We start from the raw sequence: 23231 nt of genomic DNA, 5'->3' as shown, positions 1-23231 counted from the left end.
TGCTTTAAATTCCCCTCCCCTTTCCAAAGCTTTGTAGAATATATTAATTGCCCCATTTTAGAGAACCCGTCCAATGCCATCATCTTAGTTAATGATAGCATTGTTAAGAGAAATTCTCTTAATTCGTTTTTACACAATTTCTCCGTGAAACTCAACAATCTATTTATTTTCCTCTTTGGTAGGAATTTGGAGTCTGCTTCAAATCAATTTTGTGTTGGTCAAAGAGAGAAGAAGCAGGAAAAGAGGTGCAGAAAAATTTCAGAATGTCATTCTGTAGATACTCTGAGGCAGACTGTATCATTCCAAAACCTTCTTGTCCTGCTAGCGCTCTCCTCTGTGGTATGTAACATAAAACAATTACAAGGGCTGAAGCAACCATTCAAGATCCTGGGGGAGAATTTATTTCATGTACCATGCTGTGCAGAAGCAAAAGCAGCTTGGGAGGCAGAAGGAATGGAAACTGAAACACACAGCAAGGCTGTTTGGCAGACATCACACCTACCTGTAGTCAGACAATGGGCCAGCCCAGCTGGCTGGTAGACCACTTGACAGAAGCAGAAGCTGAAAGAATGTCTCACTCCCTACTCTAATATTTTGGATGCTGTTTCTGATATATCTGAGATGCCATGCCTCTGTGGGCCAAGCTACAAGTGTCGAATGACACTTGAACAGCAAGTGGATTGAGTGGAGGGCAAGTGAACAGGGAGAAATTCACTTGCCGTTCAAGTGTCATTCGTCACTTGTAGCTTGGCCCTGAGCTGCTTGGGAAACACAATCCTCAGGGTTCTTATCTGACTGCATGTAGCAGAGTGAAAGGGGCACAATTATACATGGGCATGAACAGAAAAAAAACCTGAACATGGTGTTTGTTGTTCGTTGCCATCCACGAACAATGAACAATGAACATTGATGAACATGACCTGATCACCATGTTTGTTGTTCGTTGTTCATGGGGGCCAGCAGGCTCTCCTCCAGTCATCAAAATCCCTACCACACCACTCCCAGAAACCCTACCTGAGCAGGCAGCAGGAAATATACCAATAATAAATAATAGCTTGGCCCCAGAGCCTGGCAGCAGCCCTGGAACTTGAAGAGGTAGATCCCTATCCCACCACACACAAAGAAAATTCAAGCTCCAATGCACTCTCCCTGTCTCTCTCACAAAATGCCAACAGCAACTGTCTCTCTGTCACTATCTGCAAAACCAGAGCTGGGAGCCCCCCTCCACCCTGCTCTTTACTTCCTTGTAACAAATGTGGAGCTCCACACTTGAAAGGAAGACCTGCCGATCAAGCTAAATTGGGCTTAGATTGGGGTTTCCAGGGCAACAGCAAGAGTTCAGACAGATTTCGGGCAGTCCTTGCCTCCGGTTACCAAGGGAATTGATTGCAGGTGCCAGATTGTCTGGCTTGACGAACAGCAATGAACCAGGCTTGCAATGACTACCTGTTCGTTTAGATTGGGGCCTCACGAACAGCTTTTTCGCGAACAGCTGATTGGGCTATTTGTGGCTTTTTTAAGTTCATATTGCTATTTGTGCCCATTTCTAGGCACAATGCCTCATGTGAGTTGGAAACAGCATCCAAAGAACTGGAGGAGGCAGATTCTCCTTCTCACCATTTGCCCAGAGTGTCAGCTTTCCCTCTGCCTTGTAGCTCTACAGAGTGGGAGAAGGGGATAACAGGAGGAAGTGTGGGAGGTAGCACAGCAGTATTATTCCCTTTGGACAACTATAAAATGAAAGGAGAAGGAGGAGAGATCCAGATTTGTATAGCAGTTAAGAGCGGCAGGACTTTAATCTGGAGAACTCAATTTGATTCCACACTCCTCCACTTGAAGCCAGCCGGGTGAGTCAGGGCCAAGCTACACATGACGAATGACACTTGAATGGCAAGTGTATTTCTCCCTGTTCACTTGCCCTCCACTCAATCCACTTGCCGTTCAAGTGTCATTCGTCATGTGTAGCTTGGCCCTCACTCACAGCTCCTCCAGAGCTCTCTCAGCCCCACAGGGTGATTGTTGTGAGGATAATAATAACACACTTTGTAAACTGCTCTGAGTGGGAATTAAGTTGTCCTGAAGAGCAGTATATAAATCAAATGTTGTTTTTAAAAGTTTTTTTTTTTAAGGGAAATAGTGTGTACCTCAAGCTGTGTTCACACAACATTTTTAAAGAGCTGGAGTAGATTTTGTTTTTTAGGTTTCCTGTCCATTGCTTAGTGAGCTTTTCAACTGATTTAGAAAACCCTTCCACCAAAAGGGAAGGCCTGTAAGAACTAGAAGCATTTGGAATTTTCAAAAGGGCAACTGAGAAAGGTAAACAATCCAGTTGCCCTTTTGACAAAATTGGAAGGAACACCAAAACAAAACAGGAATAACCTTTCAGGCTTTGAAGTCTTCCCACATTGATTAAAAGCATCCTTGTGAACGGCTGAGGCACCCCAGTACAGAATGTCCACAAAATCCTGCATTTTACCAGCATTATAACTTATTACGTATCAAATGTCTTGGACTTAGGAAAGTTGTCAACAGCTACTCACGACTCCACTACAATCTCCCACCCCATGGGATGTATTGGATTGGGTTTGGCAACATGGGCTGCTGTGTAGAGTTGCTGCCTTCTTGTACTGCATGTTATGTTGTAATGTGTTTTAATGTGGTTTTATTATGTGATGGTACCTGCTCTGAGCCTGCTTGTGGGGAGAGCGGGTTGCGGGGCCAGCTCTGAGGCTTGGGGTGCTTGGGCAGGTCAGCAAATACACATGAAACATAGCATGGGAGAAACAGGCCACAACTTTATTGGACACAGTGATAGGAGCATTGGCATAGCATAGGGCATGGAACCCTGCATCAGCTGACCCACCTGCCAACTGATGACGCCTCACCCTTTAGTCTACCTGCTGAAAAGGAAACTGTGGGATGACAGTTAGTGGGATCTACAAAGGGTGGCAGCCTCTGTGTGGTTCTCATGTTACCTGGAGGCAGGTATGCTTTAGCAGCACCCAAGGTTGGCTTGCCACTGCCCATGCCTGGTCCAATATCCCTTATAGGGATCCCCATCTATGGAGAAATGGTGTGCGCAGGCCCTGTTCCCCCCAAGGGGATCCGTGGCAAATGCCAAAACTACCAAAGTTGCAGCAAGGTATCATTACAGTAAACCAACCCAAATATAAACACTGTGTTCCAACAAGTAGAAAACCCCGTGTCACCCCAAAGCTGTACAATTTACAAAGTATCCAGAACCTTTATGCCAAAGCTTAGATTATCAATTGTAAATAACAACATAAACAGAGCCTGATCAAAACAGATGCAGTAGGTGAGAGGGATCACTGTTTGGAGCCCAACTGCCCATTACCCTGGCCAATTCCCCTGTAAATAGAGAGAATAGAGGACCTGACCTGAGAGAAAACTCTCAGGTCAGGGACTGAATCCCTGCCTCCCTTACCCAGCCAGCCAACCTGATTGGCTGGCTGGGTTCTTTAAAAAAGTATTATGCTCCAAGGACCTCAGAGGAGCTTATATATGCTTCCCAGGTGGTCTCTAATCCAGGCAGCTTACTCACCCTAACCTACTTAGATTCAGCAATATGACAAATATAAGTTAGCTTTTAGACCATTCTCTGACCCATGAATGTTGTGTCATACTTAGAAAGGCAGACCCTGTAGTGCTTGGTGGAATGAAGCAAGAACAAAATAACAACCCACATTTACATGCTACAAATTTTGAAGAGAACATGATAGTCAAAGTGACCATGCTGGACTGTGGCAATCAGACATGAACTGATGACCAAGTCTGTTCAGTTTGACTAATTCAAACACTATTGAACAGCTTTTTGCAAAACTGCGTATGCGAGAAAACACTGCCAATCGATACAGACTAGAAGCCTTTGATGTAACCAATACCAGCAGACACTCTATAGAAAGATTAATTTAAAACACAGAGTTTATTTATGATGTTTATAAAATTTGTGACTGATTTAACTGTCTATTAGGGATGACTGAACCCCTGTGGGTTCAGATTGCCTCCTACTGGTTGGCTCCACTAATGGGTGAGCCATTTCCCAGAGTTCTCTGGGTGTCCATGCAACAGCCGTGACACACATTTGGTATTCAGGAAAAAAGAACCCATGTCCGAAATTGAGATTAGCCCTTAGAGGCCTGTCAGCTACTTGGTGTGAATCCTCCTTTGGATTGGAAGGAACAATTCCATTTGGGAATAATGACAAACTACAATTTGCCACCTGAGTTGGAATGAAAGGCAGATACAGTATTTTGGGTTCTAAAATGGGCCCCTTTATTAAAATTACAACAATTAAACATCAACTATGGCAAGGGCCTAACTAGCAGTACAGGTCAGGCCCTGGGGTCACTCCTGGACCCCACCCCGACCTGTCTGGGTGAGACACCCGCTGCCCCGGGTGTGAGCCATCCATCGTATGGCTGGGACCCAGCCTGGCCAGGCGAAGTGGTTCACCCCCTTAAAGCTCCCCCACCCAGCCATACAGCAGTGGGGGGAGACTTGCTTGTCCAGGGGATCCCCACCCAGGGCATCTGCCCTAGCAACTGGGCCGTACAACAGCCAGCCACTCCTGACAGACCGCAATTCCCCACCAATGGGGAGGTGCCAAGGGTGCTCACTGGCCCGCTCAAATTTTCTCCTAACTTAAAATCTTGCCCCCAGAGAAATTATCTCAGACCCACCATGCAAATTGCCTCCCTCACCTCACAGTGCAAGGTAGGTGAAAAAAACTCTGATCCCAAGTGCCTATCAGGGACAAAGAGAGAAAAAAATTCCTACCCCCAAAAGGCAACCGGCTAATCCTGCACTGTAATAGTGTGAGGTGGGTGGGCTGAGCATGAGGCGCGACTGTGAGCAACATGGGGGTGGAGAAGCCTAATAAGGCTGCAAACTCCACCCCCTGTGCAAAGCCCTGTATGCAGGGCACACCTGCCTTCCTCCTTCTGAGGAGGCAAAGAACTGCCACCGGCCTGAGTGGCTATTGCCACTGGCCGGGATGGCAGAATTGCCACAAATATGGAAGTAACTGACCAGGAGGGGATGGGTAAACACATGTCAAGGATTCCCCATGGTCATTTCATTTTCATTTCATTTCATTTATAACCCATCTTCCCCACAAGCAGGCTCAGAGTGGGTCACAACAATTACAAATCACACAAAGTTAAGATAAATCACATAAAATCAATAAGGAAAATCTACATCAGATCCCAAAAGTTTGTAGCAATGTGTAAAGTGCAAGCAGTAAGATAGCTCTACCCGTCACATCTGGGCAGGCATACCATGGTGGAGCATAGGTAGAACATGAGTAGAACATAGCAGTCAGGAGGGACAGATTGCTGACAGCACAGTCATAGGCCTAGCAGAACATCTCCATCTTACATGCCCCGCAGATCTGTAACAAATCCTGCAGTGCCCGGATCTCCATTGAGAGAGTGTTCCACCAGGCAGATGCCAGAGCCAAAAATGTTCTGGCCCTGGTAGAGGCTAGATAAATGTCCCTCGGGCCAGGGACCACCAGCAACTGCTTATCTGCAGAGCACAAGGCCCTCCAAGGGACATATTGGGAGAGGTATTCTAGCAGATATGTTGGTTCTAGCCTGTTAAGGGTCTTAAATGCCAAAACCAGAACCATTCATATATATCTGTTTCATGGTACTACATCAAAAAGTTAATTGAAGTCTCTTTGGGGTTGCTGATGTGTACTGCCATTTCTTTTCTGAACACCCTAAGAAGGCCTATGCCAACAAAGTGGTTTTAAAGAATGGAGTGTGAGAAATGAACCATGGATGTTTCTCCTCACATACACATGAGAGGAAACCAACAAGGGATTTCACCTTTGCAAAACGAGTTAAAATTTTGCAGCAGTTGATATGGAGCTATTCCACTGTACAACATTACTGTTCAAGCATCATAGAAAGGTATGCATGATCTTTCTTTCTTTCTAAGCCCTAGTTATTGACAGAAATAACTTGTTAGTTTCCCCTCTTTTGAACAGAATTTGCAATACCCATGACAGTTAAACACTGTCTTTGAAAATACTCTTGCTATTCCTTTCGGAAATAACGTAAGAACGATACAGATGTCAATCCCTACTAATAGATGTATGCAAAATAATCTTAGATGTTTACCACTCTAGGGGACAATATGGCTTACCGTTTCATCATGGACGGTCTTAAGAGAGAGAGCTTGTATAGAAGGACTAAAGGGGGAGGGAAAGTATCACCCATCAATTCCACTGGAACCTGTTTACAGCTTCTAGTAAATTTGCATTAGTAGGGAATTATAGAGTAAATTGATTCGTAAACTGACTTAATTAAAGAGGAAGAACTAAGCACGTCCTACGGGATGGATATTTTTATACTATCTCACTCAAAATTCATGACTGCATATTTTGTTATAACAACCTACTTCTCCACATGGTGGTTTTAAATGTTGTTTAGAGAGGGGGATATTTGGCAAATGTAACATCTTAATCCTTCAAGCCGTGGTGGCTGCAATTCAACTCCCTGATGGCAGAGACAGTAAAGGAGGTGACCATTTTCAACCCAGCCAGCTCCCTTGAAAGAATGAGAACAAACCAGAGAGATATCTCATAGACATAGCACGGAATAAGAAGGGGGAGGGCACTAAACACTGAAAAGAAAACAACAGCAGCAGCCTCCAGCTCTAGGTAAAGTGCCCCCCATGGAGTCTGAGAATGGGAAAATGTTGCTGAAAATTGGGCTCAATGGAGGGAAAACATGGAGCTAAAGCTTAAAGGCCCAGTGGCAAACAAATGGTCTCAAGAACAAATGGCTGCACACATCCAAATCAGCACTGGATGGAAAAGCAAAGCTATCTGTAATCCTACAGTGTGAAAGGCAAATTAGCTACAGAGGGCAGAAAGAAACATTCTTTGCAATGACTGAGCATGCTGTGTGCCCTGAAAACTTCTCCACCGCAAGCTGTAGGCATCAAGAAGCCACCAAAATGGTTCATAAAGTAAAGCTGTTCTGCTTTGTAACAGAACACTTTTTACTCTTCATGAAAGTTGTAAGGATGGATAATCATGAAATTGTCTACACTGTTTTTTTTTTTTTCTTCCCCCGGCTGAATTTAATCTGCCCTCTTAGCATTGCAACATACTGGACTGGTCTTAAGGATACTTTTTTTCATACTCTGGTTTCAGTTTTATAAAATGAACATTTAATATACGCTTTTATTTTTTACGGGTTGCAGTGTCAGAATTCGGGCAACCAACTTTTTCCCATGTAAATGCTACTTTTTAGGTACGTTTCACCAGAAGGAGGCCCTGACCTGGATAGCCCGGGTGAGCCTGATCTTGCCAGATCTCAGAAGCTAAGCAGGGTCATCCTTGGTTAATAATTGGATGGGAGACCTCCAACAAAGACCAGGGTTGCAGAGGCAGACAATGGCAAATCATCACTGTTAGTCTCTTGCCTTGAAAATCCCACCAAGGGTCACCATAAGTCAGTTATGACTTGAGGGCACTCTCCACCACCAATTACACAGAGATCTCAGTTGCAGGGAATTGTGCAGTTTGTCAAATCCACATTCATTCCTACAAGGATTTTAGGGGAGCATATAGAGTCCTTTCCCCTCCATTTTATAGTCACAATGACCATGTTAGGTAAGTTACATGTGACTGGTAGGGGTGTGCAATTCGGTATTCTGATTAGGTTAAAAATACCGAATCAGGGCTGTTTTGGTTTTTTTCAGTATTACCGACACTTTTTCTGAATACCGAAAATTTTTGGTAATACTGAGATTGCCGAAACAATTCGGCCATTGTTTTCAATGAGAAAACCTTCTCCCGACATTCTGGGAGTCTGGGCGGGGGGCATTTACTGTCCAAATCACACCAATCTTGGTGGACACCTTCTCCTAACTGTCCTCTAACTACCCCCCAAGTTTCAGAAATATTGGACTTTGGGGGGGCATGTTATGCCCCCCAAATAAGGTGCCCCCATCCTCCTACACTCTCCATGGTTCTCTATGGGGAAAAACAAGTCAATTTCTAGGTGGCTTGGGGTGGCATTTTGCAAGCAATATGCAACCAACTTTCGGGGGACTTGCTCCCACCTGTCCTCCCACCCTCCACCAAGTTTCAGGCAGATTCCACTTTGGGGGGGCCATTTTACGGCCTCCCAAAGAAGGTGCCCCTATCCACCTCCACACGACTATTCCCTATTGGGGAAATAAGAGAAGCTTGTCTGGCTAGGGGTGGCATTTTGCGTGTAACATGCCCCCAAACTTCAGAGGACCTCCTCCTACCTGTCCTCCCTCGCTCCACCAAGGCTCAAGCAGATCTCACTTTGGGGGGCCATTTTCTGGCCTCCCAAAGATGCTGCTCTTAGCCTCCCCTTTCTCCATTATTTCCTATGGGGGAAATAAGAGAGGCTTGTCTGGCTAGGGGTGGCATTTTGCATGCAAAATTCCCCCAACCTTCAGGGGCCCATCTCCTACCTGTCCTCCCACCCTCCACCAAGGCCCAAGCTGATCCTACTTTGGGGGGGGGATTTTATGCCCCCCCAAAACAGTCCACCACACAAAAATAACCCAACTCACTTCACATCAGAGAATCACCCAAACACAATTGCTGTCAAAAATGGTGATGTGAGTCGTGTTATTTTGTGTAGTAGACTGCTTTCATGCCCTGTTGTGCCCTCCTACTGTGTAACCTAAAGCAGTTAAAGAAATAAAGTATTTTTGTCAGCAATTGTGTTTTGGGTGATTCTCGAATGTGAAGTGAGTTGTGTTATTTTTGTGTAAGATACTGTTGGCATCCCCTTTGGTGTGCCCCCCCTGCTGTCCAACCTAAAGCTGTTCAAGAAATAAAGTGTTTTTGACAGGAATTGTGTTTTTGTGATTCTTGAATGTGAAGTGAAATGTGTTATTTTTGTGTAAGATACTGCTGGCATGCCCTTTGGATGGGATCCAACCTGTTCTTTTTATAGAGAAAACAATTGGTTGGAGCCATCTGCTTACTAAAAATTGTTTTTGGAATTATGGGATGGAGGCTGCAGCAAGGAGGGAAATTGGATGATGTTGAGAGAAAATACTAGCTAGGTCCAACCCACAGAGGTAGAACTTTCACATGTATCTTCATTCTGAAGGTGAGCAAGAAGACAGCTAACTGGCCTTCCCAGAGCAGAGAGTTCTAGAATCTTGACTCCCTGTCCAGAAAACAAATACCTCTCTTCGGTTGAACTTCTGCTGATGCAAAAGCAGACACAGGCTAATAGGCATTGGGTTGGATCCAACCATCTTTTCTGCTGGTGAAAAGGGAAGAGAAGGTCCCCCCCATCTGACCACTTCAGCTCACGGGACCTGCATGGACAACAGCCATGTGAGACAGATGAGTAGTAAGAAGAAATTGGATAAATTGAGTGGAAAATGTGGCTGGCTCCAACTCATGGTGTAACTTTACTTTCATAACCTCATCCAAATATTTCCAGTATTATAGATTTATAAATACATTTTTTTAAAAAAAACAGAGAGCAGAAATTACAGAAGAAATTGCAAATCTGTCCTCCCTGAAGACTGACGGATTTCTTGGTGAGCTGCAAGGAAAGTTACCTCCAAGGAGAACTGAAAACAAAATATTTCCAAGTAGTTCAAAAACTTTAAAGATGTATTAAGAAAATCAGATTTAGTCATAGTACAGTAGAAGCAAATCACTCCCCAAAATGCTGATTAGCTTGTGGCCTCTAATCTAAATCTTCCCAAATGAGAAACTCTGGAGCAGTTTGATATTGTTTGATTCGAGTTTTCAAGCTTCACAGAGACCCGCAGTGGTCACTTAATTACATTTTCAGTCATTCTCAAATGCACCTAGACCAAATAACAATCCCAAGGAAACTATTTGTTATCCAAAATTAATAAGCACACTGTGAATTAAATGGCAGCTGGAAGAAGAGAACATTTTAATGTAATCTTTCCCATTGCTTAAAGCATCAGTCTTTAATATTAAACACACTATAAGGTAAGCTTGAGTGTTCCTGGAAAGCAAATCTGTCGCCCGTATTCCAGCAGCAGACAAAACCATTAGAGTTAACATTTTAAATAAGATGTAGAATAAGACAGGAATGCAGATAGCACTTTGATAATAATACTAGTGCTCCCCATTGATGTTGTTTTGCAATTCCATGTCTTAAGAGACAAGTGTCAAGAAATAGTAATAGTTTTAACATTCTGATCTGACGAACGACAGTCAGGGTAGTCTGCAAAGTTCTCCTAATTCAAATTTCTCTTATTTTGAAGTTCTGAATTTCCTATACTGGTGGAATCAATGTATTAGGAATTTTTCTATTTTTTGTTTTATTTCCAGAAGGCAGAGAAATGCAAAGAAACAATGCAGAGAAACAGTCAATATGTATTTGAATTATTTTATGTATGTGCATTTTAGATACTTTGCTAAAACAACACACAAAAAGAATCTTGATACCATCCTATGTCTGATCACATCAAGACTGTGAGGAAGCATCCCTTTAACAGAAGTGTACACAAACTGATTCGAACCAGTTCTGAAACAGAAGTTTCAGCTATTCAGTTAACTAAACGCCCGCTGCGGGAGCTGAAATATTAACTGAATGATAAATTCAGTCTCGGAGTTTACGATCATAACCATAATACAGTACCAGGAGTAAACTTGGAAATAATAGAAGGCAGCTCTCATAAAAAATGGTACAATTGACAATTTACGTTCAATAAAACTGTTCCTAAGGGGTTGGAATCTCAATTTCTTGCCTTTCTTTTCATGGTCTCATCATTGGAGGGATGGATCTCAGCTGCAGCTGGGTTCAGGCATGAGTTCCCTCTTACAGCTGCCCTTTCCTGTTCTTCTAGACTCAGTCTCTCTACATAAGACATCTGACGTATGAAGAACATGTGTCAGGAGATGCAATGTTGGCTGGGAGGGGCAATTTTAAAAGACATAGCTGGCAGCAGGGCAAAGGCTTTGCTATACCCTGGAGCTGTGTGAAGGGGCTGTGAAATGCCAGAAAGGAAAATTCACTCCATTATAACCTCTTCAGATCCAAGCCAAGTTCTCGAAGGCAGCTCCAGCCCATTTCCATTCCTCGCTGCCTTCTGGTTGCAATCCCACACAGATTTAGACTGGAGAAGTGAAATTGACAAAGCCTTTGGGGGAGACAAAGATGAAATTAACAAACCCTCTGAGGAGCCATCTCCGCCGGCTCTGTTTTTTAAAACTACGCTTCCCAGCTAACATTGCATCTCCCTACACTTGCTGAACATGTGTCGTGGCATCTCGTGTAGAGAGACTCTCATTTCTTCAGCAAGAGTATCCTGCTCTTAAAGTACAACACCTGAAGTATCACTCTTTCAAAGATATTTTATGTTGTTTAGCTAACTAATAATCATAAAACTTTCCAGGGAGTAAAAACTATTGAATAAAAAAGACTGACTTTTGAATAGACCTGCTCCATAAACCTCACTGGTTTTAGTGGATCTTAAATACAGCTTAACTTCCTCTGCTCTGAGTACTTATAAATTCGGTGTGTGTGTGTGTTGGTAATCTGGCATTTTGTGACAATCCTCAGTTGTTTCTATCATGTCATTAGCACAAGACTTTGTCTTCATGGATGCTATTTATTATTAATCCCATTATTTAGTTTTCTTTCTTTTTTGAATAAATTCATTACTTGTTGCAGAAAAGAAAATAGAGGGGAGAGATAAAACCAGGGCAAGCTCATCCAACTATCCCCAAAATGCTATCAAATATCCATGCTCCTTCTCTTCCTTGAACAATTCAAAATGGCCATCTGTCTTTTCTAAAGCAGCACACCTTGCTACACTCATACTCTGTTTTTATACTCTCATCAGAAGTCCTTCACTCAGGTATAGACCTTTATTCCCAAGTAGATGGGGATATTTGGGGGCATAATAACTGTCAGAGGTTTCCCCGCTAGAAAGATGAGCCTTGTCCCCAGTGCACACTGTAAACATGCACACGCACACAAGATCACTTTAAATTATGAACAGACTCTTGGGTGGGTATCAACTAGAGGCAGGCACGACCCGGGAAAATGGTGGTTCATTGCGGTTCATGGTTCATTGCATTTCATGAACCACGAACCACCATGAACTTGCCCAGTTTGCAAACTGGTTCACTTGGTTCATCGCTTCATCATTTCTGGGGCTGCAGAAGGTCTGCGGAAAGCCCACCCCCCATTGCCTAGGTTACAGATTGATCAGTGCCAGGCTTTCTGCAGTGCAGAAGCAAAACAATGAACCATACAAACCACTCTAAAAATCATAGCAGTTCATTGCAGTTTTTCAGAAATGAGCTCTGACGAACCACTGGTTTGCGAACCAAAAAAATGGACCGATTTGTGATGAAGTTCGGTTCGTATTTTGTTCATGCCCATCTCTAGTCTCAACTGTCCATGTCATTTTCTGAGTGGGATAATGAGTGGGTGGTATAGCTTGATTCTTTGCTACACTCTGGCAAAGTTTGACTGCATTTCTAGTTAAATCCTGTGCACACCCTCAGGAGTTAATCCCATTGAATGCTCCATGATTTTGAATCAACATACATAGGCTTAATATTACATTTCTCTTTAATTGCACTGGGGAATTCATTGAAATCAATCACATAGCAGTCCAATTGCAAGTATGTTTACTCAGAAATAAGTCTTACTGTATTAAATGGGATTTATGCGCTGGTAAATGTACTTAGGATTGTAGCTATGCATCTCAGTCTTATTCATATTAAGTCATGAGTTAATCCAACTAGTTAAATTGGATTGACTGTACACATACATAGGTTCACAGTATTAAAAACAAATAACTTTTGTAACACCATATTTTTCAAAGAATATGGATAAGATCACAACTTACAAATATACTAAGTCATTAAAAAAGTAGACGTATTTGTAAGAACCTGATCTTTTATAAATTTTGGCCTTTTGGTAATACATGGAATGTGGTTTAAAGAGGGGAGGACATGAGAATGTATTTAACTACATATTATGGCTTTTGCCCTGATTTTCTTTTTCTTCTCAAATAGTGATTTTATACTGCTTTATTTATTATGATTGCATGTTTTAATCAATTTACAGTGCAACTCTAAGCAGAATTACTCCAGTCTAAGCCCATTGACTACAATAGAATTTGACTTGAGTAACTCTGTATACGATTGCACTGTTAGTCATGTACATATACTGTATACATAATGCATTGGTTATGACTTTTTCTGATGTTTGGACATACGAAACAAACAAAATGTATATGGTTCTTAGCTTCAAATATTTATTTGTATTTAGGATCCTCAAGGTGGTAAGCATTAAAACAATTCAACATTAAAACACCAAGACATCAAAACAGCATTTAAAATATATGTGCATATAAAATATTAAAACAAATCAATCAAACATATAAACACACATAAGAATGCAACTAGGGCCAATAGCAATTAGCAGGCAAGACCAAACAGAACAAAAAAAAAGCCTTCCCCTGATGGTGGAATACAGTAATAGAAGGAGACAGATGGATCTTCCTGAGAAGCAAAATCAAAAAGAGTCCAGTAGCACCTTTAAGACTAACCTGAGAAGGGAGCTCTAAAGTTTTAGAGCCACAACCAAGAAAATAGTTCCTTGGGTAGCAACCTCTTTAGCCTCAGTTGGTGGAGGCACCCAAGGCAGGACCTCTGAAGATGACTGGAATGGATAGGCAGGTTCAAATGGGAGTAGGTTGTCCTTCAGGCACGCTGGCCTCAAGCTGTAGAGAACTTTAATGTAAAAGGTCAGCACCTTGAGTTGGACCCAGAAACCTGTGCATATGGAATAAGACTGGAGTGATATGGGCCATCATCACATGGTCCTTTATTTCATCAGTTTTGCGCTAGAAATTGTATCCTCTGTTATCGCTATCATAATGGATTCCCCCACCGTCTGTCGAGTGCTTGTGCTTCCAGTTGGTTTCATTAAAAGGGAAAAGTGCAATTTGACGGTCAGTCAAAGTACTTCCTTCAAGGGGGCAAAAAACCCCTGCCCCTCTTGTTCGTAAAAAAAAAAAAATCCCCGCATATTTGTGCTATATCGGGTAGCAACTTGCCCTGGTGAGGCTAAGAGCATGGCGGTCAGTTTCTCAACTATGCCAAGAGGGGGAAAGTTGCCACTGACCGGCAGACTTTGGGATGCACACAAAACAGCAGCCCTTCCCTGACGATGGCCAAGGTCTGCTCAAGCACCTCTCCAAGCCCTTGCAGGAGGAAAACTTTCTCCCTTAACCAGGGCGCCTGCCTAGCTGGAGGCAGAGGGGCTGCTCGCCAGGGTGCTTTGGCTGTGGGAGCGGAGGCATGCAGAGCTGGGAAAAGGGCACCCGCCAGGGCCTCAGGGCTTTGGTTGACCTCCCAACTTCTTCGGCTCAGCTGCAGCCCATTCCCAGCCTTTCCTTTCGCTTTCCCAGCCCCGCACCAAGGAGGAAGCGGCTTCCAAAGCACCCCGCAAGAAGCGCTGGGGAGGGTGGGCAGGCGAGACAGCCTCCCTCGGGCATGGCTACTTGGCAATCAAATGGTAGAGGAAATGTCAATCAGGATAAACTGCTTCCATTGTTCTTGCATGGCAGAATATCGCAAAAGTGTGATAAGGCTTACTTAAAAAAATACCTTGAGGCTGAATTGCGGGTCGCGCTGGGGCTTGTGGGAGTGTGGGGTGGGAGAATCAATGTTAGGAGGGACAGATGACCGGGGAAGTGAGCACTTCGGCTTTGCAAGGCATTCACAGTTGATCCAGGGCATTCACGTGGAAGCGGATGAGGAAGATATAAAGAGTCACAAAGTGTGATTTGGGGAGAATGGCAAAATCAAAACAGAACCAGAAGCCGGTTCTGAGCTTTCAGCTGTAGATGGCGCTAGTTTGGCGCTAAATTTATGGCTGTGTGACGATGGCCATGGTCTCTGTGACTCACTCCAATTAACAGTCTGGCAGCAACATTCTGTACTAACTGTAGCTTTTGGGCATTTTTCAAGGGCAGCCCCATATGGAATGCATTGCAGTAATTGAACCTAGATGTTACCAGGGCATGCACCACAATGGCAAGGTCTTTCCCATGTGCTACAGCTGGCTCACTAGTTGAAGCTCGTGAAAGTCATCCCTGGCCGACACTGCCACCTTTCTATCCAACAGAAGACCCGGATCTAGCAGCATCCTGCTCCTTTAGGGGGAGTGCAATCCCAACCAGAGCTGGAGATAACCCAAGTCTTGCATTAAACCTTTCTCCCATCAGTAGCACCTTTGTTTTGTTGGCATTAAGTTTCAGCTTGTTAGACCTCATTCATCCCAAAACTGTCTCCAGTCAATTGTACACAGTTTCCACAGCCTCCCCAGGATCAGCTGGAGGTGTGAGACAGAGCTGTGAGTCATTCCCTGCTTCTTGCCTAGCAACCTGGCCACCGCCATTTTTGTACACAGTTTTTTGGTTGCTGCGGCAGGTTTTTTGTTTAATATACATGCAGTACAAAGGTATTGGGGGTACCCCAAATTATTACTTTAAAGCTTTTTTTCCTTACAAATCTGGGTTGCCCTCCGAGGTTGGAGAATTCTACATCAGCTATAAGTAGAATTCTCTTCACTCCTCTTTGCTGAGTATCTTCCTTAAATCGAGCGATCCATTTCTATTCCTCTTTTTAGGAATTCGAGTCAGTTTCAAATCAAGTTCTCTTTTATGAATAGGAAAATTCTGTTTAGATATCTAAGTAAAGTATTTATTTATATACTACAAGCATAGTTGAAAAATTAAGAACAAAGTGAGCCATTAAAGAAATAATTAAACACAAGCTGGACCTTGTCTGAACGCTATCCTTGCTGCACCAGTCTGCTTTTTACCTTTTGTATCATCTTACAGTGGCACAACTACAGGCAGGAATCCACAGGTAAGGAAATCTACACCATCATATGGTTAAAAATACTAATATGGACGAGAAATCAAAGGGGATTCCTCTTTCGAAAGAGGAAAAGAGAGTAAGAGGAAGCAATTGCTATATCTAAACAAGAAAATTTTAGAAAAAGAAATTCTACCCACCCCACCCCATAACAACCTTAGTCGGTTGTGGCTAATGACATTGAATGGGTATCTGCATAAGAGCCATTCCTTTGCAATTCAGTATAGAGACTGCAACCAGTAATCCCACGGAACCAATCCAAATGGAAGTCTCTTACGGTTAACAGAAAATCATTGTTAAGGAATTTTACAAAAATTGAAGGATTCCACCCTCCCCCCCCCCACTCCCCATCAAGGCATATTGTAAAAATACAAATCCTATGTATCTCTCGTTGTATCCTTTTTATTCCAGACAGATGCAGGAGGGAACTTTAAAAAAAAAAAAACACTCTCGGAGATTCCAGAGAACATGTTTGAAATTGTATTGCTGTTTTCAAAGGCAGGGCTCTCGTTTAAGGATAGCGAGCATTCTGGTATCACTTCTGGGCTTCCACTTCTCCCCCTCCTTTCTTTCTTTTTATTTAGCTACATTTAGTACAAAATGCTATAGTTACACGGTCTGTAAATTTTTTCCTGGACTCATCAGTGGCCATTTTTTCTCCCCGATACATCTTGCAGAGGAATCTTAGACCGGTTAAATTCGAGTTTCTAATCATACGCTTCTGGCTACACGCTGCTTTCAACTACAGCTGGGAACAACTGAATTTCCCAGCATGCCATGATTAGCATTTTGGATCTTGACAAGAGCTTTGCTGTCTGCATACCAATGGCTTAGTGATTGTTACCGGGTGAGGCGCAAGAATCCAATGTGCTTATAACCTAGTGGTCCTCTCTGGGCTTTCATAGAAACACTTGATACTCTGAAATTGCGACCATATTAGGAGTGATTTCTTCTGATTTAGACCCATACAAACGAGTGGTTATTACTTTTCTAAGGAGCTCAGGCAAGAAACTGCCACTGCAAAACACTAGAAGTCTGAAAGATCATTTAAGTGGCAGGAATCAACATCTCTCGCCAGCAGTGTGTTTTGCAGCTTCCAGCCACGTGCAAGCTGACAAGTATTCAAAGTGTAACCAGATAGCATTTCTAATGGGAAGATTAACATAGCCACAGAAAAATCCAATTATCCTTTCCTTGGTTGTTTGCCCTCATTACAGAGGGCCCCCCCCTTTCAGTGATAACTTTTCGGGGGTAAGTGAATATATTTTCAGGTAACCACTAAAAAAGGAAAAAAGATATTGGTGATAGCTGATCATGATGTGCACTGAAAAAGAAATACAAATAGGTAGGAGAGGGTTTCTTGTTGAATAGACTTCTGCTTCTTTCTCCCCAGTGGGCATCTAAAGCAGCTTACATTGCTGTTCTCCCCTCGCCCATTTTATTCTCAAAATAGCATTTGTGAGCTAGGCAAAGAGAGGGAGCTAGTCTGAAAGAGTGTGACTGGCCCAAGATTACCCAGGGATCTTCCATGGCTGAGTGGGGATTTGAACCTGGGTCTCCCAAATCCATAGAATTCAAGGTCATATACATGTAACCCACATGAACTTGTTGGTTTAGCTCAATAGGGTGGAGTTAATGTCTAGAACTGAGCAGCTGAGGAGAAGACTGTTTGCTGGGGAGCTTGATACAAATTTATGAGATCTTATCATCTTGAAAAAGGGCTGTAGATTCTAAGTCAATGTCTGAAGCCTGGGTTCCAGTTTGTTCCTTAATCAAGAGGACTCTGGTACTCTGGAAAAGCTGGACTTTGCTCATCTCAAATGGGAGTTGAGAAACAACCAGTTACGTGGCTGAATTCAAAGTCATTATTTGCTTTAAGACTCTGTTTCACCTATACGTTCGGTTATAAAGGTCTTGTATCGTTCTGACTGTAGAAAGGTTTTGATTTAAAGACATTTCTTAAATTACAATTGTCTTGCAAGTATGGCTTCTAATATAGCCCCATAGAATCCATACACAAGGAGGTTATATACACATAGGTTCAAATGATCTCGCTATCTGGCACTAACCAGACCTATATCTTCTAAGCTTTAGCAAGGTGGCTGTTTCATGTTCTTCCTAGCCACTGTCTGGGACCAATACATGCTGGATCCATTGTAGGTTCAATTGTGGGCAACTGGTTGCATAAAACAATGAACAGCGATAGCTTCTACACCATATCCCTGATAGTCAGGAGAGGAAAGATGGGAATATCTCTGCAGCTCAGTGTAATCTGGGTTGAGCTTCTCTTCCCTCTTTTGTTACAGGTATTAAAGCCTTTATGGGAAGGAAGGCAGTGTAGTATAGCCCGATCTCATCAAATCTCAGAAACTAAGCAGGGTCAGTACCTGAATGGATGACTACCAAGGAAGACTCTGCAGATGAAGGCTGTTATATACTGGGTTGAGTCGAGCTGAGCTAGGCTCCTAATGCCTTGATGTTTATTGGTTGTTACTTGTTGACAGCAGCCAATCAGTCCACAGAAATAAAGACTAATCACAGGGCTGCAAATCAGTCACCTTGTATATTGTTAATGCAAACTGCGGATTCTAGTTGTGTATGTTCCTATTGGTTATTTATTGAAAGGGGTGTGGGGTTTATGTGTATATATTGGCTCCTGTTGAGCCTCTGCTGTTGTCTGTCTGCTTCCAGTTCTCAATAAAGCTGTTACTATGAGCTGAAATCTCTATTCCTTTGAGCTGAAATCACAATACATAATAAAGGCAATGACAAACCACCTCTGATTCTCACATGCCTTGAAAGCTCCTTGCAGGGGTCATCATAAATTGGTTGCAACTGAGTGGTACATATGCATGCATTGAAGCCTTTGGCATGTGTCACTGAGTGAGAAGTGGACTGCTATGCAGAGAGATTTTAAAACAACAAAGAAACGGAACTGGAAATACCCAATTTCAATAATGCCTCTTTCATATCAGAAGATACAACCCATCAATTCTGTAGGGTCGGGTGAGTATTGTGATGTGGTGCCTCCAAGGCTGTTTGCCATGAACCAATGAATTAGAGATCTTCCATTGTTTTGGGGTTTCTTTTGGAATTTCACACAGAGTACTATGAATGTAGCATTTTCTGAAGCTGTCTTATAGCAAAGCAAGAGCAAACTGTAACATGGTGGTATCTTTGAACCTGTTTTTGGTTCCCAGATACCTCTAGCATCTCCTATTCCAGGTCCATCTTTAAACTTTCTTTTCTTAACTCACAGAGGCATGATGGGAGGGGAAATTTCTTGACTGTTCATGGCACTGAAATCAAGATGGATCTAAGATTTATTATTTATTTATTTATTCAATTTATATACCGCCCATCCCAGGGGCTCTGGGCGGTGAACAGTTAAAATTGATAAAAACAAAAACTAAAATCAATATACAAATAATAAAACAAATTAACAAGGTGCAGTGGTGGGGAGAACCTTCCCCACCCCAAAGGTGGGAGGCCGACATGGCACCGCCCCCTTCAATCACCAAACGCCTGGCGGAACAGCTCTGTCTTACAGGCCCGGCGGAACGATAATATGTCCCGCTGGGCCCGGGTTTCCATTGACAGAGCGTTCCACCAGGCTGGGGCCAGGACTGAAAAAGCCCTGGCCCTGGTTGAAGCCAGGCGGGCTTCCTTAGGGCCGGGGACCACAAGTAAATATTTATTCGCTGATCGGAGCGATGGATGGATGTTTCATGTGCATGAATTGCATCTATTGTGTCCAGATTGATCTTCAAGCAGGTCAGACAGGCCAGCAGCAAGACAGACGGGGGGGGGGGTCAAACTGAGCAGGAGTCCCTCAGTGGAACAGGCTTTCTCAGGAGGTGGTGGACTATCCTTCTTTGGAAGTTTTTAAACAGAGCCTAGATGACCATCTGACAGCAATGTTGATTCTATGAACCTAGGCAGATCATGAGAGGGAGGGCAGGAAGGGTTATATCAGTGCTTAGTTCTCGTGGCCCCGACTTACATGTCCATGGTAGCAATTTTCCCCAGGCCAGTTTAGCTAGGGATTCTGACAGTGTTTTGCCAACTGGGCATGGAGCAGGGGCCACTGGAGCTGTGGAGGAGGAGGTAGCTGTGAGTTTCCTGCATTGTGCAGCGGGTTGGACTAGATGACCTTTGAGGTACCTTCCCACCCTATGGTTCTATGAGTCCAAGCACGCAAGTTGAAATCAAAGCAGGCAATAGCAAACTCTTGTGGAGCTGAACCTCTACCTAGGATCTCTACCTCCTCAGCTCCAGGCTCTGAGGATGGTGGTGGGAACCGTAGTGAAGGGTGACTTTCTCTGACAGGCTCTTCTGTGGTTGCCATGTCTGGCTCCTGGTCCCATAGTCTCAATAGGTTTTCTGGTCCCATGGTCGCAGTGGGTGGCCTATCTGAGTCCTGGGTGTCTGATGGCCTGAAGATGTACGGATTGAGGTGGTCTCCCAGGATCTTGATGTGAAGCCTCAGCCACATCCAACATTTCTACCTCATTTCACAGTTTGAAACTCTGCAATATATACATATGGAATGTGTTGCATATCAAATTTCAGATACATAGTCCTTAATTTTTTTTTTCCACTGGGCAACCCTTTTGTAATTTCTTATGCATCCTGGTGCTGTATTAAATATACATTTACCATTTGAAATTCAGATTATTACAGTTACAAACCCGCTGATTTATAAAAATGAAAAATAGGAGAAAGGCCAGGGTCTTGACTTGCTGCATGATATACTGGGCTTTTATGATAATTTATATAAATTATTGAATTAACTGTACTCTGGAAGTACGCCGGGACAAAATTTTCCACAGGATTAAGCAGTGACTGCTGCACTCAGAGCTTGCCCTACTTTGCAATACTTTGCATCTCACTTTGAGCAACCAACTTTCATCTGACGACAGCAAAGCTTTTTCAAACAATACATATTTAAAGATGCTTTATTCCACCCTTGAGTTAAGGATATCACTACATTTTTAACAGATTCAAGTGCTTCAAGGAAACAGGATAGGTGGCTGGCTCTGAAGATCATTCAGACGTGGGGCTAGTAGTGATAAGAAAGGCCAAACAAGTGACCAGCTTCAAATAGCCTCACTAGAGCTATTGCTAAGGAAGCAGCTCCACAGATAGAAAAGAGTACAGTAGCACCTGTAAGACTAACTAACTTTATTGTAGCATAAGCTTTCGAGAACCACAGCTCTCTCATCTGACGAAGAGAGCTGTGGTTCTCGAAAGCTTATGCTACAATAAAGTTGGTTAGTCTTAAAGGGGCTACTGGACTCTTTATTATTATGCTACTACAGACTAACACAGCTAATTCCTCTGAATCTATGTCCACGGATAGAAAGTATCCCTTCTTTGTACCTGTAGACTCCTTTTAAGGGCAGCACTTAAGCAACCATGAGAGATGGAAGCCATGAGGGATGGATGCCATGAACTTCACTGTGGTTTAGGGTTGCCAACTCCAGGTTGGGAAATTTGGAGAGATTTGAGGGTGGCACCTAGTGTAGATAGGTTTTGGGGAGGGGTAGTACCTCAGCAGGATCTAATGCCATAGAGTTCACCCTCAAATCAACCATTTTCTCCAGGGAACCGATCTTTGTAGTCTGGAGATCAGTTGTAATTTTGGGAGATCTCCATGCCCCACCTTACTGTGGGTAAGTTCATCAGGTGAACATGTATGCTTGACTGCAGGGACCATTCACGGGCTGAACCTTGCATCACACCACCTCACCTACCAATTAGCTGTAGGGTCTCCCCAGTTATAGCTCAACCTCTACAGCCCACTGGCTGTCCTGCATATGGAATTCAGCTTTAAACTTTGGAATTCGTATTTGAGATTGGGAGAACATGAAATGTATTATTTCCTATTATTTCCCTGTAATCTTTGGAGGAGTACCCAGGAAGTCAACTGGCCACTACACCAGCATATATGACACATGACACATTAGCACAATCTAGAGTTGTGCTAGTGTAGTGCTACTGCACTAGAGATGGATGCTGGCACAGCCCTACTATGTCCACCTGTCAGTGCGCTGGCCAGCATAACCCCCTGCACCAGCACAGGAAGGAACAGGCCGGGGGGGGAGAGTTAGATGGAACCCTAACCTTCCCGAGCCCAGGGGTAGACCATAGGCATCCACAGGGCTTTTTTTCAGGGGGAACGCGGGGGAACGGAGTTCCGGAACCTCTTGAAAATGGTCACATGGCTGGTAGCCATTTTCTCTGAGGGCAACCCACTGAGTTCCACCACCTCTTCCTCCCCCCCCCCCCAAAAGCCCTGGGCATCCATGTTGGTTGATGAAGACACAGCCTTCTTCAGGTGCCATGCCTTTCTGCCCTGAAAACCACAGGATGGGAACTAGTGCCCTGGGCAGCACCCCTTGGTTGCTGTCTGAACACCTGCCTCCCCAATGGCCAGTGGTGGTTCCCAACAGACAATACAAACCTCAGACCATCAGCAGACAGACCAGACACCAAGTCACATAGCATGGGGTGTTGTCAGCCCTCAGGGTCATGTTGCTCATGTCTAGAAAAAAAAGGTATGAATTCAGTGGGGAAAGAATGGGTTTCATCTCCATTTCCATTACAAATTTGGAGATTCTGTATCAGTCTTCAAGGACAGTAATAGCTTTTATATTAAGCAGCTCATATGCATGTTTTCCTGCCCTGTATAACAATGACTAGCCCAAACATTAATCATTGTAAAAGCAAGGCTAAGGGTAATCTTTTTTCCTTCTGTAGATAATAAATGTCAGCGGTTGGCAGGGAAGTGTGAAAAGGTGAGCGGAAGGGTTAGTAGTACATGTCTATGTGAAAAACAGCTGTCAGATTGTTAAAATGGTCTTTGCTTTTGCAAGTCATAATTTTATCTTTTAAAGGGGAGAAAAAGAAAGCAAAACACTATAACTTTTAGTTTCGAACTGCTTTGGATGGGGAGAGGGGCAAGGCATCCATTTGCCTTTCAGAGTTCCCGATTAAATCACTTACAATTGATTCCAATGGGGAATCGAAGTAACTCTACTTAGGGTTTCACTGCCAAAGACTTAAAACTCTAAACACTGTTAAATGAATGCTGGTGTGCATTTTTTATATTGTCTTGCTTCTTCAATGAACAATGTGGAATTCACTGCCACTGGATATAGTGATGGCCACCGGGATATTTGGCTCTAAAAGAGGATTAGGTAGTTTCATGGAGAAGAGATCCAAAGGGAAGCTCTCAATAACACCAGTGCACGAAGGCAACATTAGGACAAAGCATTGGCCTCTATGCCTTGTTTGTCGGCTC

The sequence above is a fragment of the Eublepharis macularius genome, chromosome 16 (genome assembly GCF_028583425.1).
Source record: "Eublepharis macularius isolate TG4126 chromosome 16, MPM_Emac_v1.0, whole genome shotgun sequence".
In the NCBI taxonomy this organism is placed as follows: Eukaryota; Metazoa; Chordata; class Lepidosauria; order Squamata; family Eublepharidae; genus Eublepharis; species Eublepharis macularius.
The sequence above is the reverse complement of the archived record's forward strand: the minus strand, read 5'-3'. Positions refer to the sequence as shown.